General features: G+C 39.1%; 1 protein-coding gene across 2 annotated transcripts in view; it reads right to left on the reverse strand.

The window, feature by feature from the left end:
• garem1 (GRB2 associated regulator of MAPK1 subtype 1) overlaps positions 1 to 11732 on the reverse strand; it is a 103173-nt gene that overhangs the window by 74965 nt on the left and 16476 nt on the right. The window contains exon 1 of one of the 2 annotated variants that reach the window (XM_033019673.1): positions 8020 to 8200. The exons of the other annotated variant lie outside the window; for it this stretch is intronic. The gene's annotated coding sequence lies outside the window, so the exon portion shown is untranslated. Of the gene's footprint in view, positions 1 to 8019; positions 8201 to 11732 lie in introns of those variants that run through there. 2 annotated transcript variants of the gene reach the window in all.

Genomic DNA, 11732 nt, shown 5'->3' on the forward strand with positions numbered 1-11732 from the left:
GAGTAATATAATCTATGTACAATTTTAAATTGAATTAAATTATGTCTTACATTAATTGAACATTTGTGAATATATATCAGGTATTTTTCCCATTTAACCTTCGTAATTTTTATCATTAGTTCCCGTTCCCACTCTTCTCTAAGTACCTCTGTCGATGGTAGGTCTATATTTAGAATACTATTATATAAATATGATATTAATTTTTGTGAGTCAGCTTCAATATTCATTGCCTCTTCCAATAAGTCAGGAGTTACTTTTTGATATCCTTGTATATATTTTTTCACGAAATCGCAAATCTGAAGATATTTAAAATATTGGTTGTTTTTCAATTTAAATTTTAATTGTAATTGTTGGAATGATAGTAAGTTTCCCATTTCATACATATCCCCGATCCTTCTAATTCCGAGACTTTCCCATTGGTTATATGTCTTATCAATAAGAGATGGTTTAAATAAAGGGTTATTCGCTATTGGCATTAACAGTGATAAATTTCTTAATTTTAAAGATAATTTTATTTGTTTCCAAATTCTTATTGTACCATATATAATTGGGTTCTTCTTATATATTGTGTTATTCAGTTTTTTTGGGGAGAAGAGGATCGTTCCTATATTACTAGGATGGCAATCCTCCTTCTCCATTTATATCCATTCTGTCTGTTGGGTAGCACTATCCAACCAATAAATCATATTCTTAATATGCACTGCCCAGTAATAATACATAAAATTCGGAAGTGAAAGTCCCCCGACCTCTTTTGGTTTACATAAGTGTTTTTTTGTGATTCTATGTGATCTATAGTCCCAAATATAATTAGTAATATTAGAGTCTAATTTAAAAAAAAAGTATTTTGGTATATATACCGGTATAGATTGAAATAGGTATAGTAATTGTGGTAGGAAGATCATTTTTATTGCATTTATTCTACCTAATAATGATAAGGGAAGTGTTTTCCAAAATTTAATCAACGTATTAAGTTTATTTAATAAAGGCATGAAATTAGCATTGAATAATGCTTTATATTTTCTAGTAATCTGAATACCCAAATATTTAAATTTTTCTGTTGCGATTTTAAAGGGGAACTTCAGTAAGTGTGTAGGTTCTTGAGGTTTTAATGTCATGATTTCACTTTTATTCCAGTTTATTCTATATCCAGAAAAAGACCCAAATTCCTCTATTAAGTTTAATAAATTTGGTATGCTCGTTTGTGACTTTGTAATATATAAAAGTATATCGTCTGCATATAATGAGATTTTATTCTTTGAGTCTCTGGTATTATAGCCCTGAATATTCGGATGAATTCTTATACTTTCAGCCAGGGGTTCTATCATAAGGGCAAATAGCAGGGGTGATAGTGCACATCCCTGCCTATTACCCCTTGATAGTTGAAATTTTTGAGATAACATGTTATTAGTTAAAATTCTTGCCATCGGTTTATCATATAATAATTTTACCCATCTTATAAAATTCTCTCCCATATTAAATTTTTGTAGTACTTTATATAAGTATTGCCACTCTACCTGATCAAATGCTTTCTCTGCATCCAAAGAAATAATTGATATATCTTCTTCCTCTACTTTATGCGAGTACATTATATTAAACAGACGTCTCAGATTATTAAATGAGTATCTTTTAGGTATAAACCCCGTTTGATCAGGGTTTATCAATTTACTAATATATTTGCTTAATCTTCTTGATAAAATCTTTGCTAAAATTTTCTGATCTGTATTTAAAAGTGATATAGCTCTGTACGAGCCCGGATCTTCTAAATCTTTATCTTTTTTTGGAATAAGTGTAATAGTTGATTCTGTTAGTGTTTCAGGTAGTTTGTTTTCTTTAAAAGCATGGGAGTATAAATTAAATAAATAAGGGGTTGTTATCTCCTGAAATTTTTTATAAAATTCATTATTAAAACCATCTGGTCCCGGTGTCTTAACAAATTTTCAACAACAAATTCTACATATTCTACAAATCACACACTGAATCTGTTACGGAGTTTTGATTCAGACACCTCAATTTACCACATTAATATTTTAAATATAGACAAAACGTCAACTTCCAACATTTCAGCTTTTTACCAGAAAGCATTTTCTGGAGAGAAATGGCCACTTGTTATTTTCTAACACAAGCAGCCTGATTGTAGATTGTGAGGCATCAACAAGCTAAACTAAGAACCACACATCATGCATACTCCAAGAATAAGTGAACCAAGCAGTTAAAGGCTTAAAACAAATTAGAACGTTTGAAAACCCTGAATGAAGATGTTTGTGTAAATCAATTTTTAACCAGAGAAATAAAGAGAAAGAAGGTCCATAAAACGAGGGATCTTTAAGCTACTGATTCCATAACATTCCCTTGTTTTTTTATGCCTCAGGCATATTTTTGCAACATTGTACAGATAGATTTCAAGCATTTCCATGTACCTGTACTAAAACCAGTATATTTCATATGCAAACAAATGCTCCACAAGCTGACCTGTTTAGAATTTAAAATGATTTGAGAATTATTACTGGATTTCTCACATTTTCCAATCACTTCAACTGTAAAACAGCCAAACAGTAATAATAAATTGTCCATTTGATACACAATGTCCATACCGAATATGATGCCAAGTTAAACTACGCTTCCCTTCTTGTACGCGAGCAGTATCCCTCCATTTCCTGAATTTCCATCTGCCTAGCTAAAAGCCTCTTAAATATTCCCATCATATTTGCCTCCACTACTACCATGTTATAGACAGCCACCACTCTGTCAAAAAATTGCCCTGCCCATCTCCTTAAAACTTTTGTTCATCTCACCTTAAAGGTATGCCCTCCAGTTTAGAGATAGAGTGTGGAAACAGGCCCTCCGAGTCCACGCCAACCATCGATCACTGGTTTCACATCCAACACACCACGAGTAATTTATAGAAGCCAATTAACTTACAAACTTGTTCATCTTTAGAATGTGGGTGGCACTCAGAGAAAACCCAGTCACACGAAGAACACTCGTAGTCAGGATTGATCCAGGTCTCTGACAATCTGAGGCAGCTGCTCTACCACTGCGCCACTGTGCCATCTTGGACATTTCCATTCAAGGGCTGTCTACCCTTTCTATCCAATCTCCCCTTGTACCTAATATCCTCTAATCCAGGCATCTTCTTCATCCTCTCCAAAGTGTCCACATCCTTCTAGTAATGGGGTGACCAGAATTCAATACCCTAACCCATAAAGGCAATCACACAACGTGTCTTCTTACCACTCTATCTACTTGTGTAAGCACGTTTAGGCAGCTATGAACTTGGTGCTCAAGATCCCTTTGTACACCAATGCTGTTAAAAGTCCTGCCATTAACTGTATATCTTCCCTTTACATTTAACTGCCCAAAGTGCAACACCTCATACTTGCCCAGATTAAAATCCATCTCCCATATTTCCACCCATCACCAGTAGGTGATCTATATCCCATTACATACTTTAATTGCTTTCCACCAATTTTGGTGTCGACTTACTAACCACCCCATCTACATATATCCTCCAGATACAAAACGCTGGAGTAACTCAGCGGGTCAGGCAGCATCTCTGGAGAAAAGGAACAGGTAATATTTCGGATCGAAAGCCTTCTCAGTCCTCGATATAAACAACATCTGCAGTTACTTACTATACATATACAGTGCCCTCCATAATGTTTGGGACAAAGACCCGTCATTTAATTATTTGCCTCTGTACTCCACAACTGTACCCCAAAGTCATTTTTTACATCACAAACAACAGTGGACTTAGCACAGATCCCTCTGAAACACCACCGGTCACAGACCTCCAGCAAGAATTACAATCTTCCACCACATACCTCTGTTTTCTCCGAGTAAGGTCGCTCTGAATCAAGATAGCCAAGTTACCATGGATCCCATGCATCTTAATCTTCTGGATCAGCCTACCATGAGGGACTTTAACAAGAGATCTTACTAAAATCCATGTCAACAACATCCACCATCCAACTCTCATTGATTATCTTTGTTACTTCCTCAAAAAAATCAATCGTGAGACGAACCTGCCACAGACAAAGCCATGCTGACTGTCCTTAATTAGCCCATCCCATTCCAATGTAAGCAAATCCTACCACAAAGCATCCTCTCCAATAATTTTTCTGCCACATATGTGAGGCTCAACGGCCGATAATTTTCTTGATTATCTGTACTTTCCCTCTTAAAGAAAACATTGGCTACTCTCCAGTCCTCCGGGACCTCGACAACGGCTATAGAAAATACAAATAGTTTCATCGTCCCCAGCAAACTCTTCTCTTGTCTTGTCTCAATAACCTGGTTTAGATTTCATCAAGTCCTAGGGATTTATCTACCTTAATGTTCTTTAAAAGCCCCAACACAACTTCCTTCTTGATCTCAAACTGTCATTGCATATTAGTATTCCCCTCATTGCTCAGCATCCTCCTTGGTGAATGTGTTTAGTAACTCACCCATGTCCTCTGACTTCAAGCATAAATTCACTCTTTTATCCTTGAGTGGCTCTACCCTCTCCCTGGTTACCCTCTTATTTTTAATGTACGTGCAAAAACCTTTGGGATTTTCATTGATTTTACTCTCCAATGACATTACTCAGCGGGTCAGGCAGCATCTCTGGAGAAAAGGAACGTGACGTTTCGAGTCGGCGGCAGCTGTATTGCGGGGCAATGATATTAGGTGCGTGGTGACGAAGGGTCGGAACGAACGATGGGCCCCGTACAGCAGCGGCCACGACAGCGGCTCCATCTCCTCTTCCTCCCGCACCCCGCCCGCCCTGATAGCGGCCGCTGCTTGCCACTCTGCCAACGGCACTTTCAAAACAAACCCTCTCGCACGCCGAGGCCGGGAGGAGGGAGGGAGGTGGAGGCCTCCTTCCGCTGTCAGAAGCGGGGTGCGGGAGGAAGAGGAGATGGAGCCGCTGTCGTGGCCGCAGCTGCCGCTGTGCGGGACCCATCATTCGCTCCGACCCTTTGTCACCACGCACCTAATATCATTGCCCCGCAATACAGCCGCCGCCGACACAAAACATGGTAATGTTTGGTAATGTATGGTAATTCGAATTTCTTAATTGGTACATGTGAGAATAAACTGACCTTGAAACTTCAAACGTTTTCCTAGTGGAACTAAAACCATCTAAAACTGCAGCTGCCATTAAAAGAACCAATACCATTTTCATTTTGAAAGTAGCACAGTCACAATGCAAACTGGAATATATTTGTGTCTTTTCACAATACTGGAGGGATTTTGAGAAACCAGATTATTTTTTCCGTTTTTTACACCAGTATACTGTTCTGAACAAAAATCTACCCATCATGTGAAACCTTATAAATAACATATAAATTAGTCAACTTCAAGACCAAAAGTCAAAAATATATTTCATGGCAGACAAATTTCTATCGTTTTACCACCAATTTGGACACCAAAAATGGGACATTAAAAACTCTGCCACATTTAGTCATGAATATTTAATTCATAAATAAACTTCATATGGCCCCTCATACATATGCTTTTTGATAATGATCTAGGGAAATATCTTCATCAATACCAGGAGAAAAATACAGTAACATAAAGATAATCCAGTAAAGATCCCGTAACGGTCGTTGTGCTTGGTGTCCATTGTGACAACGACTGTTATCGGGTTTGGTACCTCCGTAAGATAAATCACGAAGGCTCCAAACCTCTAATGCTTTTCAAAAACCCAAAGAGGTATCCTATGGTAGTAGCAATTTTTGGACGAGTTAATTTGTTTTCCTTATTTTCCAATTTAATACATCCAAAAACATTGTGGTGTCAAAAAAACGCAACGACCGTTTACAATATATTTTCCGACCTCACCCGCTGAGTTTCTCCAGCATTTTTGTCTACCTTCGATTTTTCCAGCATCTGCAGTTCTTTCTTAAACATTTGGACATAAATTGGTCATCTAACCTAAGAAACTGAGCCAATCTTCAATTTGGCAACACACTGTCTCTTAGAAACATAGAAAATAGGTGCAGGAGTAGGCCATTCGGCCCTTTGAGCCTGCACCGCCATTCAATGTGATCATGGCTGATCACCCAACTCAGTATCCTGTACCTGCTTTCTCTCCATACCCCCTGATCCCTTTAGCCACAAGGGCCACATCTAACCCTCTTAAATATAGCCAATGAACTGGCCTCAACTACATTCTGTGGCAGAGAATTCCAGAGATTCACTACTCTCTGTGTAAAAAATGTTTTTCTCATCTCAGTCCTAAAAGATTTCCCCTTTATCCTTAAACTGTGACCCCTTGTTCTGGACTTCCCCAACATCGGGAACAATGTTCCTGCATCTAGCCTGTCTAATCCCTTATTTACCTCTTGTTTACCTTTCGTACGGACCAAGTCGCCAACTTCATTCCTTCGTGTCAATTTCGGGAAGCTCCACAACGACCATTACGTAGACATTTTACTTACTAAAAAATCAGCTCAATTCAAACGTTCTAACGAATCATCGGCATCGATATAGCTCAAATCCATAAGATAATGTACCGTTCAGATCACATTGGTGAAAATGTTTGGTTTTCGCTAATAATGTAACGTTCGTTTTCTGAGACACCAAACCTTTTAGTGTCCACCGCAACGTACGTTTGTATGTATGATGTGTAACGCGCGTTGCAGTGCCCACTCAGATGGATGCAGTATTCTACTACATAATCAGGTGAATGAAGTGGAAACGGTGTTTGCAATTGTATTGTTCCATGTGGTATACATAAACATAGAAAGGAATAAGAAATACGTGCACTTACTGCACCAACCAGGTCACTGGTGGACACCACGCGACAACCATTACACAAAATGTATTTGTGTATTCTGATGCCATTTTTGGAACTAGCCATCACTATGCTTTCTTTTCTTATATTTTTTGTTGATACTATGTTAGTCATGAACCCAATAAAGTGCTTGTCAACTTTTTTGAAGGAATTTGAAATTTGACCCAGTCACATTTTTGTGTGCAGTATAGGGGGGTTGCACGCAAGGTCATCGGGTCAAAGGGCGTGAGGCACAAAGCAGCTCAATCCATGTGGAGGCTTTGGCAGCTTGTGGCATACACTGTTAATACTCAAAACGCATACTTTTTTACCTGTTAAAAACCGCCGAAATGGTCAATTTTTGCGCTGTAAATAATTGTGGAAATCCGGGTAACCATGAGAGACATTTATCCTACTTCAGAATTCCAAAAGTGAAGAGAAATTATGGTAGAGAGAAGTGACAGCTGAAGGGACAACAACAGCTAAAGTGGTTGGCGAATATTGGCCTTGCAGATATCAAGATTGAAAATATTGGGAATTATCGCATTTGCTCACTGCATTTCATCAACAATGGCATTATTTGTGTTTTTTCTTGATTCCTTTGGTATCTAAAAAGATTCAGAAGTGATAAATCTGTCTGTAAAATTTAAAATTTGCCCATGGTTCTCAAGTGGGTTTTTACATGCAAAAAGAAAACATTTCTGAAGCTAAATATCAATCTTGATATCTGCACGGCCAATGTTCGCCAACCACTTTAGTTGTTGTTGTCCCTTCAGCTGTCGCTTCTCTCTACCATCATTTCTCTTCACTTTTGGAATTCTAAAGTAGGATAAATGTCTCTCACGGTTACCCCGATTTTCACAATTATTTACAGCGCAAAAATTGACCATTTCGGCGGATTTTAACAAGCCCGCTACGCTGGAAGCCATAGTAAGTGCTTACCTGCAATTCATCGCATGTACTCCAGTTAGCGTTGCGTGGCAACATTACGGGTCACGGGTCGTGACCTCAACTGCCTAGCAACCTCCCTATTGTAAAAAGACACATTTAGACTATGAATTTCAGAAATCAATGAATCAGGTATGAAAGCTACATAGATTGCCAGGTTAAAATGAGCATACAAACCTTTCTAAAAATAAACGATATTATGGAATTATTCAAACTATTCTAACTGTGCTGAATTGGCACAGAATCATATATCAAAACTATGTTTTATGAGCCCAGTAAAATATTACTCCAAGTTAAAAAAAAATATTTACTGTGCAGGAGTTCAGTAGTCCACTGTCTATGACAAATGCTCACTGATCAGGTGGAAGACTGTCATCCCCTTTCTTCATTCACTACATTTCAAATAATTTTACAAGAGAGCACTGCTATCCAAGGGTCTCAACCCAAAACATCACCCATTCCTTCTCTCCAGGGATGCTGCCTGTCCCGCTGAGTTACTCCAGCATTTTGTGTCTACCGACTGATATCCAAGATTCTAACCCTGCTCAATGTTGAAATAATGTCTGTATAAAGGAACCGATACTTTTCCACCATAAATCTTTAATCGCATATTAAAATTCAAAACAACTTGAGAAGGGCTAGGAACTTTACTACATGTAATAGGATTCCTATATGAAGCACATGATCCATCACCTAAATTCTATAAGATAAATGTATAGGCAGATCTGCCTAGACATTAAAACTGTCCAAAACCACGCTGTTTCTTCCAGCATTGCATGTGGCTCAATCTTCTGGTAGGAGGCTTGCGTCCACCCAGCTACAAGGCCTGTGTTTTTAGATTGCAGGTTCCACCACTGAACAGCCTTGACAACAGGCAAGGATCTGCCTCCCACAGCTCAGATTATCAAATGAAAATGAACCGGCAAACCATTGCTGATTTATCAAGATCAAAGGTGTAACCTACATGTTCTAGTGCATTTAAGGTTTGAAATTATTTCCCAACACCAATAGACACTAGACAATAGGTGCAGGAGTAGACCATTTGAGCCAGCACAGCCATTCAATGTGATCATGGCTGATCATCCACACTCAGTACCCCGTATCTAGCTTTCTCTTGAAAGTACCCAGAGAACTGGCCTCCACCACCCTCTGAGGCAGAGAATTCCACAGACTCACAACTCTCTGTGTGAAGAAGTGTTTCCTTGTCTCTGTTCTAAATGGCTTACCCCCTATTCTTAAACTGTGGCCCCTGGTTCTGGACTCCCCCAACATCGGGAACATGTTCCCTGCCTCTAGCGTGTCCAAACCCTTACTAATCTTACATGTTTCAATAAGATCCCCTCTCATCATTCTAAACTCCAGAGTATACAAGCCCAGCCGCTCCATTCTCTCAGCATATGACAGTCCCGCCATCCCAGGAATTAACCTTGTAAACCTACACTGCACTCCCTCAATAACAAGAATATCCTTCCTCAAATTAGGGGACCAAAACAGCACACAATACTTCAGGCGTGGTCTCACTATGGCCCTATACAATTGCAGAAGGACCTCTTTGCTCCTATACTCAACTCCTCTTGTTGTGAAAGGCAACATGCCATTCGCTTTCTTCACTGCCTGCTGTACCTGCATGCTTACTTCCACTGTGAAGAAATGGCACATTATATCGATCTGCAGAATTACTTCAGGCGTTTCTCACTATTCATTTACACAAGTTGCTGAATGCCACATTAATCTCAGAAAAGTGTGCCTTCTGATAACCAGGAATGACAGCAATCAAATATTAATATATCTTTAGAAGTATCCTTTGTGAATTTAAAAACTGCACAAAATCCAAGTAAATTATATAATTATACCATGACTGTGATGCAGCAGGTAGCTCAGTTGCCTCAACTCCAGTGACTTGGGTTTGATCCAGACTTCCAGTGCTGTCTGTTCCCATATCCCAAAGATTGCCTGGTACTTTAATCGGCTACAGTCAATTATCCATTGAGCAGGTGGATAGGAGGAGAATCTGTGGGAATTAATAGGCACCCGGGAGAGAATAGATTACAGGAAATAATTGGACAATCGGATTGTTCTGAAAGCCAGCATAGACCTAGTGGGAAGAATTGCTTCCTTCTATATTATAAAGGAAACGCATAATAAAATGTTTTAGAATTAATGCAATTTGTCAGACCACAGATTCCTTGGCAAGCAGATTGCCTTGATGTAAAAGATCAACATAACTGCTAATTTCCTGGGCTCTTGGTGATAACGCCTGCAAGGGTAACAATCAAGATTATCTCTATTGCTGAATACTTTTTTATTACACTGAATTTACCCAGTTTCTCAGGGTTATCTGTTGAAAAAGTTGCAACAGAAACAATAAACGAGGGGACAAGCAAAGGTACTCAAGATACGACATAGACGATTTCTCTTTTTTTTTCAGTCCACTTTGTTCAGATTTCAAGTCTGCTTACATGTCACAATATAGATAGAGACCCTGCAGCAGATGATAATAAATTAAACGTCATAATCGATGTTTAACAACAGAGACTACCAGTTCAAGAACCCAATCTAACACCTCAACATAGTCTACCTGCCTATGCACCAAATGCAGATATTGAAAGGTGGAAAATGATGTTCACAAATTTAGGGAAAGAACCAGTCAATGAAAAATAACACTTAATTAACAGGAGCAAATAGAAACCTCGGGACTGAAAGACGCTTACACGTTTCAAGGGAATATAACATTGATTGAATCTGTCAAATAAGATGGATCATTGCATCTTTGGTATCGTTACTGCATTACCCGAGGGACTTATAATACAAAGAATTACATTCAGTTTTTAACTTTAGTTTTAGAGATGCAGCATGGAAACAGGCACTTCAGCCCACACCTACCAGCGATCCCCACACATTAACATTATCCTACACACACTAAAGACAATTTTACATTTATACCAAGCCAATTAATCTACAAACCGGTAAATACTTGGAATGTGGGAGGAAACCAAAGATCTCCGAGAAACCCCACGTGGTCACGGGGAGAACGTACAAAATCCGTACAGACAGCATCTGTAGTGAGGATCTAAACCGGGTCTCTAGTCATGGTTATGTGCAAAAAATCTCAAATCCAACCAATGAGAAAATGAGAATAACACCCGTTAGCCTTCATGAAAAACCTCCTTGCAATTCAAACAACCTCCATAATAATTCTCGAGACCATGTTCCACAAGGATCTCAGTCCCTTACTATACACTCGTGACTGCGCAGCCAAATACCAATCCAACTCAATTTACAAACTCGGAGAAGACAATGCCGTAGTGGGCAGGATATCAGATAATGACAAGACGGAGTACAGAAAGGAGATTAAGAACCTTGCAGCCTGGTGCCAAGACAATAGCCTCTCCCTCAATATCAACCATACAAAGGAGTCTGTTATTGGTGGTATAGGTGGAGAGCTTCTGGTTCCAAGGGGCAAATATCACAAACAACTTATCCTGCACCTACCACATTGCAGCTATCGCTGGAAAACACACCAATTCCTCCACTTCCTCAGACTATGGACATTCGTAACATCCCCATGACTCTTACCAGAATATCACAGCTTGGTTTAACAACAGATCTTCCCAAGACCACAAGAAATTGCAGAGTTGTGGATATACTCTGGTCTATGACATACGCCAGCCTCCCCCGCCATTGACTCCATATACACCACTCCTCCTTAAGAAAGCCGCCAACATAATCAAGGATATTTCTCAGATGGACGTTTGTCAGATGACCATTTCCTCTTCTCCCCCCTCCCATCAGGCAGAAGATACAAAAGCTTGAAAGCACGTACTTCCAGATTCAGGAATGGCATTTTCTTCGTTGTTATCAGGCTACCGAACAATCCTTCCACAAGTTAGGAGCTAGTCCTAATCTCCAACATACTTCAATGTGATCGTGGCATTATTTTTCTGCAGGTGTGATTCTATAATGGTGTAATAGTATATTCTGCACTCTTTTCTTGCACTACCTGTTATACTTGTGTCTGGCTTGA

This window comes from Amblyraja radiata, chromosome 4, assembly GCF_010909765.2.
Source record: "Amblyraja radiata isolate CabotCenter1 chromosome 4, sAmbRad1.1.pri, whole genome shotgun sequence".
Classification (NCBI taxonomy): domain Eukaryota; kingdom Metazoa; phylum Chordata; class Chondrichthyes; order Rajiformes; family Rajidae; genus Amblyraja; species Amblyraja radiata.